Genomic DNA, 20,787 nt, shown 5'->3' with positions numbered 1-20,787 from the left:
CTGGGGCAACAAGGGTGCTTCCTTCCTCCCTCCCTCCTCGTGGCCGGGAAGGCTGGGCAAGGAGGTCTCTGCCACACCAACCCCTGGGGGAATGCTGTGCCGGTCTCAAGGAGTCAGCGTGTGGCAAAGGGGCTGGAGCGTGAAGGCAAAAGGACAGGAGATGCGCCAAGTGCTGAGCAACGACTGAGCTCCAGTTCCTGTGGGGAAGAGGCTCACTTACTGCCCGTGGTGCAGAGGAAGGAGGGCACAGCTCTCCCTGGGACTTGTTGCTTCATGGAAGGAGCTAGACTGCAAGGCATCTCTCAGGAGGTCACTAGTCCAAATGCCTGCTCAAAGCAGGGCTAGCCCCAAAGCTAGAGCAGGTGGCTCAGTGCGTGAGCCCCATGGGAACTTGAGTGTGATACCCAGGCATAGAGAGTCCCAAAGTTCTCTGGGCAGGTGCTCCAGTGCTTCAACACTCCCTGAGAATCTCTGTATGGTCCAAAGCAGCCCCCGCAGGTTGTTTAGATGCATCATGAGCAAGGAGTGCTTGTGGCCCCCGTGGGGCTTTGGGACACAGCATAAAAGCCTGCGCTGCTCCAGGCTCCGCATCCTCCTCTCTTGCCTCCCTTTCCTTGAGGAACCAGGTAAGCCCGAGTCCGCTCCATCTCTCCCTGTGGGCTGAACTGCTGTCACGGGGGTTATTCACGTTGATACTTGGGCTGCCTCAGCTTGGCCCTGCAATAGGACTGTTGAAGGGCTGTCACCTCTCTCCCTTTTCATGGGGCTGGCTGGGGAGAGCAGGGAAGAGGGGGTTTCTTTCAAGCAGAAGGAGATCAGTGGGGCTGAGCTGCAGGGAGGTCTGCCCACCAGAATTTCTGCCTTCGGCAGATGGTCTGTAACCAAATGGCCGCGTGCATCCAGTGCCTTCTCCAATGCAGCAATGTTTGTTCTGGGGCTGGGGTATGATCAGTCTTTCCACAGGTGCTTTGAAGCCACTCTGCTGGGCCCTATCCCAAAAGTGGGTCAGCCTTCCTGTGCTGTGCAACTCGGACAGCGCGACGAGGGCCGTGGGAGCTGTAGGCACACTGTGTGTTTTTAAAACAAATAGTGTCCACGCAGAGAGCTGAGGAAAATAAAGAAGAACTGATATTGAGGTTCGTGCTCCCTGCCTGCTCTGTGTTTCAGCTTTGCCTCCCTCACCGAGAGATGTCTTGCTTCAGACCCTGTCTCCCAGGCCCCTGCGGTGCCTCTGGCCCAACCCCACTTGCAAGCAGCTGCAATGAGCCCTGTGTCGTCCGCTGCGCTGACTCGACGGTGGTCATTGAGGCCTCCCCGGTGGTGGTGACCCTGCCGGGCCCCATCCTCACCTCCTTCCCTCAGAGCACAGCCGTGGGATCCTCTCTCTCCGCTGCTGTTGGGAGCTCCCTCAGCGCCGGCGGGGTTCCCATCTCTTCTGGGGGCTCCCTTGGTGTGGGGGGGTCAGGGCTCTGTCTGCCTCCCCCACGATGCAATCTGAACTGCTGAAGCCGGCGGACCATCCCCTTTGGAGCAGGAAGGAAGACGGGGACCGCGCAGGAGGAGCGTGGCCACGGCTTGCAGACAGGCTGGGTGTCCTCATCCCACGTGGCAGGAGGGACCTGGGCCTGCTGCTCCTCGCTGCACGGCAGGCCTCGCCGTGCCTCCTCTGGCTCTGCTTTGCTCTGAGCTCCTCGAGAAAGGGCTTGTTCTCTTCTGCTTTGCTGAACCTCCTGCTGACAGGGGGAGGGTGCCGGAGTTAGGGACTGCTCTTGGTGGGCTGGGATTGCCACCAGGTAGGGCAGAATGGGAAAAGGCAAGTGCTTTGTGTGGAGCTTGTTCTTGGGAAATGGGCCATTCTCTGTGCCTCCCTGAACCCTGCAGATGTGTTTCTTGGTCTCTGTCCTGTGCCACTGCATTTCGTCCTTCTCATTAAAGACTTTGTGCAGCATAGCTGGAGACTTGTGGTTGATTGTTCTCCTCCTCCCCCAGTTAGCCACCTGCTCTGCAAGGAAGAGCATTGGCCTTTGTCCTGAGCTTACCACCAGTTGTGCAAAGCACTCCCTGAACTGATACCAGAGCACCAAAAATAAGCAAGCAGGCAAGAGAAATACTGAAAAGCCTCAGAGAAATGGAGCATGAGTCTGTAGCCTTGTGATCACAACCCTGTGGTATCTCTCGTGGTCAGCCTTGAGTCCCGCTACTTCAGGAGCTTCTTCCCGCATTCAAGAGCTGATCTCATTTCTTCTGCCAGCGTACCCACTGTGTCTTGCATGTATGCTCAGGAAGCAGTGACTTTTTGCTGCCTGCCCTGAGTACCCCAGGCCAGAGGACAGAAGCAGGCTTATGAACTGGGCTGAGATGGCAACACTTGCTGAGGTGGCAGGAAAAAATGGGCACGTGTGCCCAGCTGAGTTGTGGAGGCCCCCTTCAGAAACAGGCAGGGACAAGTTGCCTTCCTGAGCCTGAATCTCAGGCAGGGTCCTGGCATTTGGAAGGCAGGTTTATGCCTCCTTTCCTTTTGGTGATGCACCTTGCTACTCACAGGTGTTTTGGAGGAAAAAAGCACCTAAGCTGCTCAGCAGTAAACCGAGGCCTCCCACGTGCAAGCATGCAGCCAAGCGCAAAGGAATATCCAGTGTTGCTGTTTAATCTCCCAGATGATGCGTTTCTCTCCTCAATGCTGCACCACCAAAAGCTCTCAGCAGTCATTGCTGCTCCAGGTGCATGAGCTTTGGGGCAGGTGCACGTCTCCCCCTGAGTGAATGCTGTTGCTTCTGCTTTCTCCCTTGGTCTGATCTGTTCCCCGCAGCAAGTGGAAAGCCTTCTGCAAGGTGTCCTTCCTCTGCAGGAGACCTGGACATCTGCATGCCAAGTGTCCTTACAGGGACTCCACGGGTGTCATCGTGTGGCTGCTTCCCATTTCTGCACAGCTAGGGGCTCTGTCAGCCCTGCCAAAGGGACACTGAGGTGATTATGGTCTTGGCTCCTCTGTCTTACAAGGACAGGCTGGGAGAGCTGGGGTTGGTTAGATTGGGGAAGGGAAGGCTGAGAGTGCTGGAGGGCGGACAGGTGGATGAAAGGAGAGAGAGCCATCCTCTTGTCTCTAGTGCTTAGTGAGAGGTCAAGAAGCAATGGACACAGGTGGCAATACAAGTAATGTCACACACAGTAACCCTGTTTCACCGCGAGGGTGGTCAAAGATGGGAACCAGTTTCCCAGGGAGGTTGTTCAGCCAGTTATTTGGACGTGAATGTTAATACAAACCTTTTGAATTAACTTCTCAGTCCTCTCAAATTTTCTTCAGAAATTTCATATGAAAAACACTCAGTGGCACTTCTCTCTTTCATTAGTGTTGTGGGAATAAAGTCCAGGGGATGGGTATGCAGCGGAAAGGAGGAAAGTGCTGGTTTTCAGGTCTGGACGTAGGCAGTGTGACTGCAAGATGGGGTTAGGGTGGGCCTTTCAGTAAGGAAGAGTCCATGCACAAACACAATCCCCCGCTTTGTAACTCCACCAACTTATAGCACTGCTATTGACAGAGTGGGAGTCTGTAAATACTCTGCCAACCCAAACCTTCCATACAACCCCACCGCCCAGAATGGTTTTTGAACTGTCAGCACAGCAAAGAACATTGCTTTTTTTTGATTTAAGCAGCCCTGGAAGGAGAGACTTGAGAAGCTTCACCCACTTCAGGTAGAGAGTCTAGGTGAGAGAGGCTCCTTGCGTTTCCCTTGGCCCACAGGCCATAAGCTGCAAGAGAAATGAGGGTGTCTCAGTTCTTAGTTACCAGCAACATCATTACATCCAGTTCCAGTAAACTTCAGGGTGTCTCTGCAATGCCGCAGCCTGGACGGGGTAGCTGTAGCATCTCCAGAGTGACTTCATATCACTGGCCTTTGAGCCATTATATAAACAACACACCTCCTCCCACCGCACCCCCATATTGCATACTTGCCGGCCTCCTCCTTCCAGCCCCCAGAGCACACACTTCCTCAAGCCACTCCCCATGCTCACCCTCTCGACTGCAACAATCTCCCACCCTTGCTCTGCATGCAGACAGGCACTGGCAGATGCACCACCTCCACTCTGACTCCTTAATGCCATTTTCCAAATATTCCTGCTCTAGAGCCAAAAGGGAATAGGGGCTGCTCTCATCTAGTGATGGAAATGATGGATTTTGCAGATCCTTTAATATTTTGGTCCATGCTCAGGAATTGGACGATGCTGGCAAAAAGACCTAGACATATCTTTTCCCCGAGAACAAAGTCTTCCCTGTCTCCCCCTAAGTCATCCACACCTCCCATATATTCTCCCTTTGCCCCTCCACACTTCTCCTCAGGCAGGCTCCACCTTGCCCTTCCCATAGATCTCTGCCACTCTCTCCTATACACACCAACAACCTGCACGGCAGTCATGGTCTTTGTTCAAGGGTTGACACCACCCTATGTCCCCAAGAGGCTGGACGTGCTACCAGGAGGTCACCATCTTCCCTGCAGGAGTGTCCCCATTCCAGTGCTCACAGCAGGCCTGGAGTCCCTCGCAGATAAATTTGAGAAGCAATGCGGGGTCTAACGTCCCACCCCACAACTACCACCAGCCCTGATTGTCTCCACACAGCTGCCTTCCCTTTTTCTCTGGAAGCAGATGAGACGGCAGCTGGGGATTGAAACCACCACCACCACCACCCCCCGTAGCAGGATATCCCAGATGCCTGGCTGAGGACAAGAAGCTGGGAGCTGCAGCTATAGCCCCTGGGGTTATGCCTCTCAAGGCCTCTGGAAGGCTGGCACCAGGTGCCTGTCGTGCTCAGTGCAGGTCCCATTTGCAGGGACCTGGCCCCGAAACTCGCAGGGAGCCAGGTGTCATTGCAGAGGGCATGTGATCAGCAGGGCAGAGAGGGCTGGAGCAGGTAGTTGTGGCCGAGTGGTGAAGGCGATGGACTAGAAATCCATTGGGGTTTCCCCGCGCAGGTTTGAATCCTGCCAACTGCAGGGTACAGTCCCGTTTTGGGCTCCCTGCAATTAACCACACTGCAGCTGTGGGACTCATCCCCATAGACACAGTCCCTCCAGCTGCTCAGGGCATCCAGGGACGTAGCAAAACCCTCTTCCCTACCACACTTGTTCTTGCTTCCCCCTAGAAATGCCTGCATGTATGGGAAATCCTGCTCCCATTGACAAGGTAGGCAAGTTGGGGGAAGAGAATGGACCAGTGCTGAGTATGAGCCATGAGAAGAGGTCCACTGTTGTTGGTTGTTGAGCAGAAGTTAAGAGCCTGATCCCACCTGACATCCCAAGCAGCACAGCCCCACCAGCTCTCTTCCTTACACCTGAAGCTACAGCACCTCATCTCCAAAGAGAGCTTCCACAACACGGCCCTCATTGCTAAAGATGAAGGGAGGACACCTCATGGATCTGAGATCTAGCCAGCACTCACAAAGTGCCCCTCACTTTAGGTCTCACAAAGGCAGACTGGTGTGGAGCAGCAGGCAAGTGGGGGGAGGAGAAAGGGCCAGCATTGACTGTGAGCTACAGAAGAGGTCCTTCTTTGCAGACATGGACACCATTGCTAACGATGAGGTGAAGACACATCATAGATGTGAGATCTTGCCTGGTGTCCAGGGGGTATTCTGCCTGACCCATCCCCATCCCCTGCACACATGGACTACCTTTGTAAGGGGGCTTTCCCAAACTCAGCTTAAGGATGAGATGATGAGGGGTAGGTCTCTCCTGTCCCCTCCTCTTCTGGGAAAGGTGTGGAAGTGCAAATGAGGACATGGTGGTGCCTGTGGCATCAGGAGACCATCCCCTGCCATCACAGACCCTGAGAGGAAGAGGTGCCACTGGTAGCCTACCTGGGTGGTGCAGCATCTTAAGGAAAACGGAAAACCTGAGGGGCCCTTTCAGAGAGAGCCTGGAGAAAGAGAAGGAAGGAGAGAAGGAGAGAAAAGCCCATTGCTGGTGCATGGTCTGTTCCCCGCAGCAGTTCCACTGAGATTGGCAGAAGCAGCACAAGCAAAGGAGAAGCTCAGAGGGGTTGGCAGCATGGATGAAGAAGGAAGGGGGCAGTGGAAGGGGGATATGGAGCTGAGCCAGGGACCTCTTGATCTGCAGTCCAATTCTCTGTCCTGAGCAGTAGCCCCGGTAGCAGGCAGGCTGCTGCCAAAGTCCCCACGCTCATATCTGCACCCACATCCCAGCCCTCTCCATTCTGCTTTAGCTTTTGTCTCTTCTGCCTGGTTGCTGCATGCTCTGGCCTGTGGATGGGACAGGAAAGGAGCAGATGGAGCACAAACATGCAGGCTTCAGCACTTCCACCTCGTCCCTCCCCCTCACCAACAGGATCTACCAGCTCAGGCTGCCCAGAGCCTTCCTGGAACATCTCACAGGATCTAGGGCTGGTGAACACCCAGTCCGGCTGGTCCAGCCCTGCCCTGGGGTGACTGGGAGCCACCTCCACCCCCAGCAGTGCTGGGCAGGACAGGAATGGCATCAGGCACAAAGAGGAGGGGTTTCTCTGGCTCTCTGGCAGGCTGAATGATGGTGGGAGCAGCCCTCGGCTGCCAGGGAACAGCGAGGGCAGGGCTGCGTCAGGAAGGAGGACAGGCAGGGCAAGGCCCACACAGGTGGTGTGAAAGGCAAGGCCCTACCTGCTATGCAACTTGCTTAGAGGAGCAAACACTGCCTAGGACTAAGAACTTTCACCTCAGGGTGACCTGAAGACCTACCTTAAATCAGCTCTCACTGGCTGAGAACACCCCATACAGACGATAAAACAATAGGAGCTTTGTCTTTCAAAAAAACCCCAGGTATGTAACTATGGCCAGAACAGCAATGGACCTGAATCTAGTATAAAACCCCTCCACCTGCACGGGACATTGGTTTAGAACGATGAAGATTAACACCCCACTGACCATACGTCCACACCACCTGCCTGGGAGAAGCACATACGGATTTCGTGAGCAACAGTAACTGATTAGCCCACCCCTTAACATGAGTAATTGGACTGGTTGACACAGCTGTATTGTAAACATATATAAACCCTGCTTTCCTCTAGGTCGGGGTCCTCCATGCGTTAGGCTGGGGCACTGCTATGTGCACAGCTAAAATCGGAGCATTATTCCCTTGGTAATTGTATGCTAAGCGTCCTTGTCTCCCTCCCCAGCTGGCAAAGGACTGACTTTTATGCCTGGCACAGTCCCGCAGGCCCCTGAGAGCTGGATTTCTGGGCAGGGTTGCAGCCCTCATGCAACCTGTGGAGAAGCCACGCCAGGTGAGAGTTTTCCTGACAGGCCTGAAGCATATGGAAGAGGCCACACTGAAAAAGATTTTCCTGTTCAGAACTGCAGCACATGGAGAACCCATGCTGGAGCAGTCTGCAGTGAAGGCTATAGCTGAGCCTGGAAAAAGAGGGAGGAATAGCGGTGTTTTGTTTGTCTTTCATTCCTCACTACCCAAAACCACACATGGCACGATCCTTTTCTTCCCCTCTGGCTGCTCAGGACTGGAATTCAGTGCTGGACATACACCCCCTCTCACTCCCACATGCACGTCCACTGAACAGCAGGTCCACTGAACCCTGGGCCTGAGCATAGGTCTGTGCAGAGTGCGTGCCTGGAGCCCGGGCCCGGTTTGTCTGGTGTCCTGCTCCAAACCCCGGGCAGTCCCTGATGCCGATCTGCTCTTCTCACTGCTAGGGCTGCTTGAGATTTCCTAGCCTGTTCGCTGCTGTTCACCCTTGCACTTGCTGGCTAGTGCAGCTACACATTTAGTTGCCAACATCTCACGCACACACAGAAACACACCCACCCACAAAAAAAGGAGAACACAGTCTGACAGAAATGAGCTAGGACTAGAGAGTAATGAAAAATAGTCATTACTTTCTTGTTCTTCATGTGTCTGGAAAGGGTTTCCAGAATGAGTTGCTAGTTCCCCTTTCCAGGGATCAAGGTGAAGCAGACCAGGTTGCAGTTTCCCCAGGTCCTCCTTTGTGCTTTTTTGGAAGACAGGAGTGACACTGACTTTCTTCCAGGCCTCAGGAACCTCTGCCAGTTGACTTCACCTTTCAAAGAGAATCCAGAGTGGCCTCTTCCAGAAGTCCTCCTTGTCTGAGTGCTTCCGTGAGCTGGCAGCAGGAAGACGGCATGGTTATCTGCAAGGGGGCTCCCTGCTACCTGAGTCCCTGATGGGCCAAAAGCCAGAAGATCACTTGGATGTTGACTGTGAGGTCACCTCTGGCTCTGCAGGCAATGGGCCATCCACAGAAATATCGCTTGCGCTAGGTGCTTGTCTTCATTCCATAGTGGATACCACTGCAGGGTGTATCCTTTTATATCAGAACACTTCTTGGCCCAAAGGAAGTGGACAGCCTATCAGAGGGAGAACTGAGAACGTGCGGGCATGACAGTGTCAAAAACGGCCGTCAGCCAATCACAAAGCAATACGAGGACCCATGGGGGATGACGCTGCCAAAAGTTGCCTCTTCCCTGTGTTTAGCGAGTGGGGGCTTCCTCGCCTGGTGTGCTTCTGGGTACACAGGTAGGGTTGGCTGGTCCTGACAGCCAACCACCGGTCTGCCTGAGAGCAGGTGGGTATGATGGGTCAAGAAATGGCTGTCAGCCAATCACAGAGCAGTATGAAAACATCTTGGTTGCGGTGTTTAATAAGAAAATGGTGCCCCCCGTGTATGCAGGGGAAGGTCTGTCCTGGCCAGAGGCACTTCCAGGTAAATGGGAAGGGGCGGCTGGTCCTGCCAGCCAATCACAACAGACCACGTGACAGGAAGAGGGGCGTGACTTTAAGGGAAATGGAACACCTGGCTGCCTGCTTGGGGGGTTGAGGCCGAGGGGCCTATTTTGCCAGAAGTGGAGGGCAGGGCACCTGTCACTTCTTATTTGGGGTAAAAGTTCTCCCTCTACTACTGACAGCAACCGCTCCACGTGATCAGTGGTGTGGAGGTGACAGATTGCTGCTGAGGGATTTGCTGTGGGGAACAGGGATATGACCCACTCCGGGCCAGCTGGCATGGGGATTCACCAAAGCAATCATCCACCAAAACCAGTAGCTGCACAAGGCAGGTTTTAGCTAAGGAGGTAATGAGTGGAGTCCTGCGTCATGAAAATTCACAACTGGCACGTGCTGACCAAGGAGAGAGGCTAGGCCACAAAATACAGAATTACAAGAGTAAATATGTAATCATGTGCACAGGTATCGCAGCCAAATTAGAGGCACGTTGAATGTAGTTTTAAATGAGTTTCTTATACCCTTCAAATGTACAACACGACTTGACTAATCACTAAGACCCACATTACTCACATGTTGCAACAAGGCTAACACCAGCTGTCGTGGGAAGAGAAGTGGCAGGGGGCGCAGTGCCCCCCTGGAAGAGCTGCCCAAGAGACAGTGATTTCTCTGACACTGACAGTATTCAGGAGTTGTGGGGATGAGGCCTGGAGCCTGCTGAGGTACCTGGAAAGTTTGATCAGCTTGGAGCAGTGAATCGGAGCAGAGGACCTCCAGAGGTGCCTTCCAAGCTTCGTTAGTCTGGGTTCACTGGTTCTCGTGTGCCCTTGATCAGCCACCAAAAGGCAATGCCTTGGAAGGCAGCAGTGGCACGAGATTGCACAGAAGCACCAGTTGTTTCAGGAATGGTCCTAAAACGTGCGGAAACAGCCTAGAGGAAAGCAGCACTTTTGGAGGAATGAGGCTATGAGCTCTGCTATCCCTAGCATGCCTGAGGCCGGGACACTGTGTCCACTGGATTCCACAGCAGGGTGACTCATGTTTGCCTGGAGCTCAGGGTTTTTCCCAACGCTTCCACATCACGATGACTCCCAGGTGCTCTGGGAGACGGATCCAATCTCCCTTTGTAGTCTGAAATGCATGGAATGGGCCTCCCCATCCCTGACCCAGGAAAAAGAGCCGTGAGCTTCTGGCTCCCTGCCCTGCGCCTCTCCTCAAAAGCAGGCCATCCAGGCCTCTGGCCTCTGGGGTTACCCTGCTGAGCAAAACAGGTCATTTTGGGTGTGGGTCTCTTCCAGGGAAGGACGCGGGCATCTCTTTGATCACCCTCCTCTGCCTTGATTTGCTTCTTTCCAACAGGTTCTCCACTTCCCAAGCTGCGCCCAGACCCCTGGTTGGAAGAATCTCTTCAAGTCATCAAGGGACGTGGCTCTGGAGATCCCAAGGAGAGATCACTTGAGGGAGACCAGCCTGAATCTCTGGTCTACTCTTTCTCATTGTGGATCTGCCTTCATTCCCTGGCTCAAGGTCAGAACAGACAGGCTGTGGCAGAGACTGATAAGCATAAGGAAGGTCCTTGTGGCCCTCACTCCTGCCTGCAAGCAGCTACCCTCCGGCCGACAAACTGGCCTTCAGTTTTGCCCACCATCTCCCACCATCTCCTGTGAGCCCATGACGACCCACATAGAGAGAGATGTCTCCCAGCGTTAGCCTGCCTCTGTGCACTGGAAGCCCCTGAGAGTTGACTTGAGGTGTCCTTCATGACCAGCGGGGCTCTGGGACACCACATAAAAGCCTTTCCTACTCCAGGCTCCGCATCCTCCTCTCCTGCCTCCCTTTCCTCGAGGAACGAGGTAAGCCTGAGTCCGCTCCATCTCTCCCTGTGGGCTGAACTGCTGTCATGGTGGCTACTCACGCTGATACTTGGGCTGCCTCAGCTTGGCCCTGCAATAGAACTCTTCAAGGGCTGTCACCTCTTTCCCTTTTGATGGTGGTGGCTGGGGAGAGCGGGAAAGAGAGGGGTTCTTTTAAGAAGAAGGGGATCAGTGGGGCTCAGCTGCAAGGAGGTATTCCCACCAGAATTTGCGCCTTCAGCAGATGGTTGCTTAGCAAATGGCCAAGCGTTCCCTCTCTGCTCTGTGTTTCAGCTTTGCCTCGCTCACCGGGAGATGTCTCCCACTGCCTCTGTGGTGCCCAACCCCACTTGCAAGTAGCTGCAGTGAGCCCTGTGTCAGCTCTGTGTCAGCTGCTGCGCTGACTCGACTGTGGCCATCCAGGCCTCCCCAGTGGTGGTGACCCTGCCGGGCCCCATCCTCACCTCCTTCCCTCAGAGCACAGCCGTGGGATCCTCTCTCTCAGCTGCAGTTGGGAGCTCCCTCAGCGCCGGCGGGGTTCCCATCTCTTCTGGGGGCTCCCTTGGTCTGGGGGGGTCAGGGCTGTGTCTGCCTCCCCCTCACTGCAGTTCGAACTGCTGCAGCTGGCGGATCATTCTGCAGCAAGAGCAGGGCCCACTCTCTGAAGGTCTTTCAAAGGGGTGGAGGAACCCCCCTCCAGGGCATGGGTATGGGGACAGAGATAGCTCTTTCCCATACAGATACTGTACTGCCACTGGAGGGGAGATGTCCCTTCTGGGGCTGAGACAGTGGATCTCCAGGCAATGGAGGGTGTTCCTGGGGCTCTACCCAGGCTCATTGGTCTCATCCAGCACTCGGGGAGCCAGGAGGCCATATGGACCAGTGCAGGCAGCTTCATTGCTCAGGACATTTTGTCCTCGGTTTCCTTCCTGACAGCACTGCCTGCTGGGACTCCTGTGGTCCCCAGCCCATTTGCTGGGGTCATGGCAAATGTTCCTACCACAGGAGCCTCGGATGCTGCTCCTCCCTGTGCGACACTGTGGGGAGGACACTTTGTGCCCCCTTACAGGCTTCATTGGGAGCCAGAGATCTCCCAGAGCTCGCCAGCACCTGGGAGCTGCAGCTCAGGCCAGGCTGACCACACAGGAGGCCAGGTCACCTCACCTCCTGCGGTCTTTCTGGCTGAGGGTAGGCCTTGGCAAGCCAGAGAGCCACCTTCACACAGCAGAACCCCGCCCTCCTCTTCTCTTCTCCAGGCTGAACAAACCCAGCACCCTCAGCATCTCCCTCAATCACGACGTGCTCTGGCATACTCTGATACCACCTTGTGCACGTGCCCTCTTCCTGATAAACGTCCTGACTGCGGTCCTTCTGAAAAAGGATGTCTCTGTCCTGTCAGCAGTGTTGGAGAGAAATACCCTAGAGCCTGCAATGTCCCTGTTGACCTCCTACTGGTGGGCCTTTACTCCCACCTGCCCCTCTTCCCACTGGTGCTGGCTGCATTTGCTGGTGAGGAACTGCCAGTTGAGGGAAACTTCCTGGGTTGAAACCCTGCTGGTCAACGCCACATCCTGGATTGGCACCTATAGAGTGTGCCCTGGGCCTGAAAGAGGGAAGGACGCATCTCAGGGGCTCTCCAGCTTTGGGAGCAGAGGGCAGGGGAGCTCCCTGATGACTAACGAGAGGGAGAAGTTGCCCCAGTCTCCAAAAATGGGGAGGGAAGACTATCTGGGGAACCAGGGAAAAGTGATGATAAACTGGAGCAAGTTCAGCGGAGGATCCCTAGGACAGTCAGGGGCCGGGGGCTCTGGCCTTGTGAGGAGAGGCTGAGGACCCAAGGCTTGCTTAGCTGGGAGAAGAAAAAGCTTAGCGGGGATCTAATGGGAGCCTCCCAGTGCCCACAAGGAGGTTACTGCGACGGCTGGAGGATGGGAGCCAGTGGTCAGAAAGTGAACAGGCAGTTTGTGACTGGCTACATGAACAAAGATGATCACCCTGAGGGTGCCTAAGCATGGGAACAGGGGTGCAGAGAGGCTGTGACATGTCTGCCCTCAAGGTACTTTATGACCCGAAAGGACAAAGCACCCATCAGCTGGTGTGAGCCTGCTTGAAGCAGGAGGATGCACCCCCTGACTCCCTGGAATGCCTTCTGCCCAGAAGGGTTGTTGGAGGGCTAAGTGGAAGCAGGGAGGGAGGATGTTGTGGGTGAATGTCCAAAGAGCCGCATTTTAGGCGAGAGGCATGCAGAATGTGAGTTTTGTAGGGGAGAGTGGAAAAGTGGAATTCCCTAGGGGCCATGTTTCTGTTCTAGGCCTAATCACCTGCTACTGGGGGCTGCACGGTTATGCCCATTTCTCCTTCGGCAACAGCTGGGACTGCAGCAAGGGCCGGACAGCAGGCTGAGCAGAGCCCCCACTTAAGAGAGGGGGGCGGGGCAAGAGAGAGAAGCTCTGAAGGAGGCCACCAAGAGAGAGGAGCCTGTCAGGAGTGGGACTCGAACCCACGTCTCCCACAGAGACTGCAACCTGAATGCAGCGCCTTAGACCGCTCGGCCATCCTGACCCACTGCTGCTGCTGCGGCTGCTGCTGCTAACGCTGCCTCTGCTGCTCCTCCCCTGGCGGCTGCCAGAGCCAGCCCACCTCAGCCAGCCTCCTCCTGGCACTGCTGCAGGGGGAGCTGGCTCCTGGGACCACCCTTGCCCTGCTCCCACCAAGGGCTGCTGACAGGTGACCGCAGCTCCTACAGCCACTTTGGACCACACAGTACCAGCACAGGGGCAGCGTCTCGCAAAGGCCAAGGCAAGCCTTCATGGGAGCAACCAAAGGAACCATCAGCAAATTATGACTCTGCACACGCCAACACGTGGTCAAGGGCCTCCAGGCACACGTCTACCTTTCTCTCCATTCCCCCCAGAGCCTCAGGATATTGCAAGACAAGCACTTGGCCGGCAGTGCTGCCTTGTGGATGGTTCCTGGGGCAACAAGGGTGCTTCCTTCCTCCCTCCTCGTGGCCGGGAAGGCTGGGCAAGGAGGGCTCTGCCACACCAACCCCTGGGGGAATGCTGTGCCGGTCTCAAGGAGTCAGCGTGTGGCAAAGGGGCTGGAGCGTGAAGGCAAAAGGACAGGAGATGCGCCAAGTGCTGAGCAACGACTGAGCTCCAGTTCCTGTGGGGAAGAGGCTCACTTACTGCCCGTGGTGCAGAGGAAGGAGGGCACAGCTCTCCCTGGGACTTGTTGCTTCATGGAAGGAGCTAGACTGCAAGGCATCTCTCAGGAGGTCACTAGTCCAAATGCCTGCTCAAAGCAGGGCTAGCCCCAAAGCTAGAGCAGGTGGCTCAGTGCGTGAGCCCCATGGGAACTTGAGTGTGATACCCAGGCATAGAGAGTCCCAAAGTTCTCTGGGCAGGTGCTCCAGTGCTTCAACACTCCCTGAGAATCTCTGTATGGTCCAAAGCAGCCCCCGCAGTCTGCTTTTGCCAAGGCTGGCCTTGCTAAAAGGCAGGCCTGTGTCTGCTGGCCTAGGAGGTGCCCAGAGGCCTGGCCACCAGGCAAGGCTGTGTTGGGAGTCAAGGGGAGCGTGGCTCGACGCCCTGTGGGAGCTGGACTTGCTGAGGGAAGCTGGGTTCCTTTGGAGCAGCAGAGGCAAGGCACTCTGAAGAAAAGTTTCTCTGCGTTGGCCAGGAATCGAACCCGGGTCAACTGCTTGGAAGGCAGCTATGCTCACCACTATACCACCAACGCACCTGGTGGCCTCCTCCCTCCTGCTCCTCCACTGGGCAGCCTGGCCGGCCTCCTCCTGCCAGCCCCCTGCACACACACGCACGACCTCAAGCTGCGAGGCTGTGTGTGCTTTTCTGTGTGTGTAAGATGCTGGCTAGGGAATCTCAAGCTGCACTAGCCGCCGACTAGGGGAGATCAGCATCAGGGACTGCCCAGGCTTGGAGCAGGACGCTGGACACACCAGGACTGAGCTCCGGGCATGGACTCTGCACGGACCTATGGTACGGCCAGGGGTTCGAGGGACCTGCTGGCGTGCATGTGGGAGGGAGGGGGTCTGTCTCCAGCACCGATCTCCAGCCCTAAGCAGCCAGAGGGAAAGAAAAGGCTTGGGCCAGCTGTCTTGTTCATGCCTGTGCCAGTGCTGGTGGTGCTTCTGTGGGTGCTGGAAATGGTGCCGCTCCCCATCTGCGTTCATACGTGTGCCAGCTGTGCATGTACTATGCAAGTGTACGTGCGCTTGTGTCTATGCACCTCTGGTGGTATGAGCACAGCCAAACACCCACCCAGCTGCTCACTCCTTTCCCCACCTTCGCTGGGGTGCAGGGCACTGAAGGCTGCATGAGAAAGCTCATGGCTCAAGATAAACACAAGGACGTGGCTTAGCAAAAACTGTTGTGGGCAAACCAGGCTTGATTTGGGAAAAAATAATTTTTTGCCAGTTAAAACAGATTCACGTAGTGAGAAACAAAAAGACAAACATCAACCACCACCTTTCCTCTCCCCGGTCCCAGGCTCAACTTCACTCCCTCGCACCAGGCTCCTTTGCCTGCCCAAGCCAGACGCAGCTTCCCTCTGCTCTTTCCCACTCCTTTTGTTCCTTCCTCCTCCCTCTGCCCGGTGTATTCTGCCCTTTCCGGTATGTGTTTTCACAGGGGGGCCACAGACTTTGCTGATGGCTCATCCGTGTCGTGCGGTGGGTCCACTCTGGAGCTGGAACTGGCTGTGTCCGACACAGGGCAGCCCCTTACCTCGTCTCACAGAGGCCACCCTGCTGCACCCCCTGACCCCTCCGCTACCAAAACCTTGCCATATGTAGCCAATACAGTGCCCATTGGGAATACCGCAGGGCATAACGCTGAGCTAACACAGTCGGAGTCTGCCCCAGTTGGAGTCCCGTTCACGCTGTCCCGGGCTAACGTGTGGTTGCGTGATGTGCCCTTTGGTTGAATTGAAAAGGCACAGCAACTAGCCTGGATTTCTTCTTAGGCACTAGGTACGTCCATATCTTGTTCACCGGTCTTGTATCAGCTCAGCAATCGGTGAGTGAAAAGCAGGCAATGCTAGGGTAACAATTATGATTCCTATTGTGTAATGTGCAAATAGGCCAGGTGGATCACTTCTAGCTCAGGTTTCTTGGTCAGATATGAGCATCGGCCACATTCCATGCTACATGCCCATCTGGCTTTTGGCCCATCAGGTACTCAGGTAGCAGGGAGCTCCCTTGCAGATACCCATGCCGTCTTCCTGCTGCCAGCTCACAGAAGCACTCAGACAAGGAGGACTTCTGGAAGAGGCCACTCTCGATTGTTTTTGAAGGGTCATTGCAATCCATGGCCTGGCAAGGGAAGGAGCAAGTCATCCTGGAGCTCCATCACGGGTGCTCTCCATGCCACAAACTTCAGAGATGCCTCAGTGTTGTGGAGGCAGCTGGAACCAGCTGTGTCTGGCACAGGGCAGCCCCTTACCTCTTCTCACAGAAGCCACCTTGCAGCACTCCTCTCCCCTCCCCTCCCAACAGCTAACCACATATAGCCAATACAGCGCCCATTGGGAATACCTGCTCGGCCCTGCTCCTGGCTAGACCTACAAGTGGGCACGGCAGCAAACAGACTATGACGGTGGAAGCGCCCAGGTGGTAAAGCCGACAGGCACTGGAGTTTCCCAAAGTAGCAGCAGCCTTGTCCTCCTCCCCACGTGCAGATCCCTGGAGGTTCCCACCTGTGGCTGTGAAGTTGGGGACTGAGCTGCCTGATGGGAAGGGAGAAACACCTGTGTCCCCAGGACACCCCCTTCCTTGTGGGGAGAGCTGCCTGCTGGTCCACACCCACCCGTCTGCTTTGCCGAGGGGCACTTTGGGAGTGCTGGCTCCTAAGAAGGCAAAGGAGAAAGAAGGTGGCAGTGGCAGAGAGCAGGGGCTGAGGGAGCAGTAGGGCCATGGCCACGGCTGCCCAGAGCGCTAGAGCAGCGCAGGTTGAAACTTGCTGGGAGAGGCAGCAGCTGTCAGGAGCAGGGAAAAGAAGCATCTAGCAGAGGATGGTTTCGATCCATCGACCTCTGGGTTATGGGCCCAGCACGCTTCCGCTGCGCCACTCTGCTCCCCCCAGCACCTCAGCCGGCACCTCCCACAGCCCTGCCCGATGCTCCCCGGCACTGCCAGCACCAGCACTTGTGCTCACACCTTTCCATTCCTCTTACCCGCACCCTCGCCCAGGCTGGAGAAATGTCTCCCTGGAAAGCTCACTGGCGGTGGGCCTGGGGTGGGAAGCGCAAGGGCCTTGCCTTGCCCTTCTCCCCACATCTCCTGCCCATAACCCTGGATGGGGACTTTCTCTCTGAGCACCCGAGCTGTCCCCTGGAGCGAGGGGACAGCCCTGTAGCTTTGCAGGGCAGAGAGGAGCTGCTCTCCAGCAAGCTCACGAGGGCTGCAACCCTGCCCAGAAATCCATCTCCCAGGGGGCTGTGGGCCTGTTCCCGGCATAAAAGTCAGTCCTTTGCCAGCTGGGGAGGGAGACAAGGACGCTTAGCATACAATTACCAAGGGAAATAATGCTCCGATTTTAGCTGTGCACATAGCAGTGCCCCAGCCTAACGCATGGAGGACCCCGACCTAGAGGAAAGCAGGGTTTATATATGTTTACAATACAGCTGTGTCAACCAGTCCAATTACTCATGTTAAGGGGTGGGCTAATCAGTTACTGTTGCTCACGAAATCCGTATGTGCTTCTCCCAGGCAGGTGGTGTGGACGTATGGTCAGTGGGGTGTTAATCTTCATCGTTCTAAACCAATGTCCTGTGCAGGTGGAGGGGTTTTATACTAGATTCAGGTCCATTGCTGTTCTGGCCATAGTTACATACCTGGGGTTTTTTTGAAAGACAAAGCTCCTATTGTTTTATCGTCTGTATGGGGTGTTCTCAGCCAGTGAGAGCCGGTTTAGGTTGGGTCTTCAGGTCACGTTGACCCTGAGGTAAACGCTCTTAGTCCTAGGCAGTGTTTGCTCCTCTAAGCAAGTTGCATAGCAGGTAGGGCCTTGCCTTTCACACCGCCTGTGTGGGCCTTACCCTGCCCGTGCTGTGCTGCGCTCCCCCACAGCTCCCGGCTTGTCCTCCTTCCTGGCGCAGCCCTGCCCTTGCAGCTCGCCGACAGCCAAGGGCTGCCCCCGTCACCATGCAGGGTGCCAGGGAGTCAGAGAAACCCCAACCCCTTCTCTCCCTGCCTGGTATGGTTCCTATCCTGCCCAGCACTGCTGGGGGTGGAGGTGGCTCCCAGTCGCCCCAGGGCAGGGCCGGACCAGCTGGACTGGGTTGTGGCCAGTCTTAAATGCTACAAGGCATCCCAGGAGGGCTCTGAGCAGGCTGATCTGGTAGATCCTGTTGGTGAGGGTGAGGGTCGAGGTGGCAGTGCTGAGGCCTGTATGTTTGGTCTTGTGTTTGCTGGTTCCCTGTCCCATCCACAGGCCAGAGCATGCAACAACCTGGCAGAGGAGAGAAAAGCAAAAGTGGGATGGAGAGGGCTGGGATGTGGGCGCAAATGTGAGCATGGGGAGCGTGGCCCCAGGATGCCTGCTACCGCGGCTACTGCTCAGGGGAAGGAATTTCACTGCAGATCAAGATGTCCCTGGCTCAGCTCCAGGTCCCCCTTCCACTGCCCCCTTCCTTCTTCATTCATACTGACAATCTCTCTGAGCTTCTTTTTCCCTTGCAGTTCTTCCCCCACCCTCAGTGGCATGGCTGCGGGGAATGGACCATGCACCAGCAATGGGCTTGTCTCTCCTTCTCTTTCTCTGGGCCCTCTCTGCATGGGCCCCTCAGGGTTTCCTTTTCCCTAACACGCTGAACCACCCAGGCAGGCTATCAGCAGCTCCTCCTCTGCTACCGCTCTGTTGGGAGCAGCTGGGCAGGGGATTGAAAGAAGCCCTCTGGGAAGCCTCTGGCTATTTTCCATCCCACCCATCAGGTTCTGTGATGGCAGGGGATGGTCTCCTGATGCCACAGGCACCACCATGTCATCTTCTGCATGTCCACGTCTTTCCCAGAAGAGGAGGAGACAGGAGAGATCCAGCCCTCATCATCTCATCCTTAAGCTAAATTTGGGAAAGCCCCCTGGGAAAGGCAGTCCATGTGTGCAGGGGATGGGGATGGGTCAGGCAGAATACCCCCTGGACACCAGGCAAGATCTCAGATCTATGATATGTCTTCACCTCATCGTTAGCAATGGTGTCCATGTCTGCAAAGAAGGACCTCTTCTGTAGCTCACAGTCGATGCTGGCCCTTTCTCCTCCCCCCTTGCCTGCTGCTCCACACCAGTCTGCCTTTGTGAGACCTAAAGTGAGGGGCACTTGTGAGTGCTGGCTAGATCTCAGATCCATGAGGTGTCTTCCCTTCGTCTTTAGCAATGAGGGCCATGTTGTGGAAGCTCTCTTTGGAGATAGGCTGCTGTCATTTCGGGTGTAGGGAAGAGAGCTGGTGGGGCTGTGCTGCTTGGGATGTCAGGCGAGATCAGGCTCTTAACTTCTGCTCAACAACCAACACAGTGGACCTCTTCTCATGGCTCATACTCAGCACTGGTCCATTCTCTTCCCCCAACTTGCCTACCTTGTCAATGGGAGCAGGATTTCCCATCCATCCATCCAAGAATTTCAAGGGGTGGGACGGGGACAGGAGAGGCCAAGTGCTGTAGGCAAGTGGGTTTTACTGTCTCCCTGGGCACCAGGTACAGTGTGGAGCAGAGTCCCACGGCTGCAGCGGGGTTAACTGCAGGCAGCCCAAAAGGGGACTGCGCCCCGTAGTTGGCAGGATTCGAACCTGCGCGGGGAAACCCCAATGGATTTCTAGTCCATCGCCTTCACCACTCGGCCACAACTACCTGCTCCAGCCCTCTCTGCCCTGCTGATCACATGCCCTCTGCAATGACACCTGGCTCCCTGTGAGTTTCAGGGCCAGGCTTCACTCAAAGCCCTGCATTTGGGACCTGCACTGAGCATGACGGGCACCTGGTGCCAGCCTTCCAGAGGCCTTGAGAGGCGTAACCCCAGGGGTTATAGCTGCAGCTCCCAACGCCTTGCCCTCAGCCAGGTATCTGGGATATCCTGCCACAGGGGATGCTTTCACTCCCCAGCTGGTCGTGACTGCTTCCAGGGAAGAAGGGAAGGCAGCTGCGTGGAGACCATCAGGGCTAGTGGTAGTTGTGGGGTGGGATATTAATCCCCGCATTGCTTCTCAAATTTATCTGAGGGGGACTCCAAGCCTGCTGTGAGCGCTAGCATGGGGACATTACTGCAGGGGAGATGGTGACCCCCCGGCAGCACGTCCAGCCTCTTGGGGACGTAGGGTGGTGTCAATCCTTGAACAAAGACTATGACACTTGCCATGCAGGGTGTTGGTGTGTAGAGGGAACGGTTTGTTAGAGTGGCAGAGATCTATGGAAAGATGGCTGCGTGGCTGACTGCATGCAGAGCAAGGGTAGGAGGTGGTTGCAGTCGAGAGGGTGAACATGAGGAGCGAGTTAAGGAAGTAAGTGTGTGCGCGGGGAGACTGGAAGGAGGAGGCCGGCCAGTCTGTGAAGCGGAGGAGCAGGAGGCAGGCCAGGCTCTGATCTGGAGGAGCAGGAGGCAGCACTGCCCACAGGTGCGTTGGTGGTTTAGTGGTGAGCATAGCTGCCTTCCAAGCAGTAGACCCGGGTTAGATTCCTGGCCAAGGCTGACAAACGTCTCTTCAGCCTGGCTCCAGGGTTTCTTACATCCTCTGCAGGCAGCCTCTCCTGCTCAAAAAATTCCCAGCTTTCCCCTGGGGTTTCAAGCCACTCCCCTCTCCTCCCTGCAGCCTTGAGAGCAAGAGAGACCAGTGCTATCTGCCTGTTGGGAGGGCTCCAGACTTGGCTCTTCACTGCAGTGCTGCTACAGGGGCCAGGAGAGAGGCAGTTTTGGCCTGGCACAGAGCTGGTCTTGCTGCTGCTGCGGCTGGTTGCACCTGGCAAGAAAAGCACGCTGCTAAGGCAGGGAACAGATGAAGACTGAGAATGCCTAGGTGGTGGTCAGGGGACAGACTGTGCTTCATGAGGCCAGCTATGCAATTTTGGAGTGTGGTGGGAGGAGGCCTGTTCTTTATGGAATGGCTCAAAGGCCTGTCTGTCTGATCTGAAGTCACCCTGGAGATGCTACACCTACCCCGTCCAGGCTGCAGCATTGCAGAGGCAC

At 55.8% G+C, this 20,787-nt stretch overlaps 5 non-coding genes across 5 annotated transcripts; 1 reads left to right on the top strand and 4 right to left on the bottom strand.

The window, feature by feature from the left end:
* Nucleotides 1-4,909: 4,909 nt before the first annotated feature.
* Nucleotides 4,910-4,991, top strand: TRNAS-AGA (transfer RNA serine (anticodon AGA)). Its single transcript has one exon. It is a non-coding gene; the product is annotated as a tRNA-Ser (tRNA).
* An 8,082-nt stretch (nucleotides 4,992-13,073) lies between these two features.
* Nucleotides 13,074-13,156, bottom strand: TRNAL-CAG (transfer RNA leucine (anticodon CAG)). The gene has a single exon. It is a non-coding gene; the product is annotated as a tRNA-Leu (tRNA).
* Nucleotides 13,157-14,263: 1,107 nt separating this feature from the next.
* On the bottom strand, nucleotides 14,264-14,335 carry TRNAG-UCC (transfer RNA glycine (anticodon UCC)). Its single transcript has one exon. It is a non-coding gene; the product is annotated as a tRNA-Gly (tRNA).
* A 2,283-nt stretch (nucleotides 14,336-16,618) lies between these two features.
* TRNAM-CAU (transfer RNA methionine (anticodon CAU)) lies at nucleotides 16,619-16,690 on the bottom strand. Its single transcript has one exon. It is a non-coding gene; the product is annotated as a tRNA-Met (tRNA).
* A 2,685-nt stretch (nucleotides 16,691-19,375) lies between these two features.
* On the bottom strand, nucleotides 19,376-19,457 carry TRNAS-AGA (transfer RNA serine (anticodon AGA)). The gene has a single exon. It is a non-coding gene; the product is annotated as a tRNA-Ser (tRNA).
* Nucleotides 19,458-20,787: the final 1,330 nt, after the last annotated feature.

This window comes from Aptenodytes patagonicus, chromosome 10 (assembly GCF_965638725.1).
Source record: "Aptenodytes patagonicus chromosome 10, bAptPat1.pri.cur, whole genome shotgun sequence".
NCBI classification, from domain to species: domain Eukaryota; kingdom Metazoa; phylum Chordata; class Aves; order Sphenisciformes; family Spheniscidae; genus Aptenodytes; species Aptenodytes patagonicus.
This window is presented reverse-complemented; position numbering and strand designations above follow the sequence as displayed.